Source organism: Trachymyrmex cornetzi, unplaced genomic scaffold (genome assembly GCF_001594075.2).
Source record: "Trachymyrmex cornetzi isolate Tcor2-1 unplaced genomic scaffold, Tcor1.1 scaffold1256, whole genome shotgun sequence".
In the NCBI taxonomy this organism is placed as follows: Eukaryota; Metazoa; Arthropoda; class Insecta; order Hymenoptera; family Formicidae; genus Trachymyrmex; species Trachymyrmex cornetzi.
The window spans coordinates 1-1,236 of record NW_017295824.1 but is presented as its reverse complement, the minus strand read 5'-3'; positions in this window follow the sequence as shown (position 1 = coordinate 1,236).

Below are 1,236 nucleotides of genomic sequence, written 5' to 3'. Positions count from 1 at the left end.
GTGATGGCAGCATTGCACATTCGAACGTGATCAACCACATATGACGGCTGTGATAATCAGCGATGGCAACATTGTCACATATACGATGTGACGTGTTACAATTAATTAATTGAAATTAAAATTAATAAAATGAATTAAAATAGAATAATAATTATAATTAAAATGAAATATCGAGATTGTCGTAGATGAAGATCTAGGTATTTACCACGTTGAGGAAGAGGGTGTATAGATATTCAGGAAATAAGCGTCTAGGTGTTCGCCGTCGAGGAATTAAGCGTCTAGATGTTTGTCGTCGAGGAAGTGGATGTCTAGGTCGAAGAAATGGGTATCTAGGTGATCGCCATCGAAGAAGTGAGTGTCTAGGTGTTCGGTATTGGGGAAATGGGTATCTAGGTGTTCGCCGTCGAGGAAATGGGTGTCTAGGTGTTCGTCGTCGAGGAAGTTTGTGTCAAGGTGTTTACCATCGAGGAAATGAGTGTCTAGGTGATCGCCTTCGAGGAAGTGGGTGTCTAGGTGTTCGCCGTCGAGGAAATGGATGTCTAGGTGTTCGCCGTCGAGGGAGTGGGCGTCTAGGTGTTTGCCGTCGAGGAAGTGCGTGTCTAGATGTTCGCGGTCGAGGAAATGGGTTTCTAGGTGTTTACTATTGAGGAAATGAGTGTCTAGGTGTTCGCCGTCGAGGAAGTGGGCGTCTAGGTGTTCGCCGTCGAGGAAATGGGTGTCTAGGTGTTCGCTATTGAGGAAATGGTTGTCTAGGTGTTCACTATTGAGAAAATGAGTGTCTAGGTGTTCGCCGTCGAAGAAGTGTGTGTCTAGGTGTTTTCTACATGTTCGCTGTCGAGGAAGTGGGTGTCTAGGTTTTCGCTATTGAGGAAATGGATGTTTGTCCGCGTTGCTCGCACTTAACATCTTCGTTCTCTTTTTTTTCAACGCCTGAATATATATTTATTCCGTTTTAAGTACAAATATTTTGGAGATTTCAAGCAATGCGAACAAACCTATTATCGCTCACAGAACACTGAGCTTTTGCATCTGAATAACATATTCCATTAGATCTAAAAATATAGATCAAACAGGTACAAGAGCTCACTGAGCCCTCACTGAGCGGCCGTACATTTGGGACTATGTTCCAAAATGTACTGTCAGTGCTAACAATGTATAGTATACGTAATGTAGATTGTAGATTTTCAGCGCTGGCAGTGAATTTTGAAACACAGCCTGGATACACTCTGGCTGCGT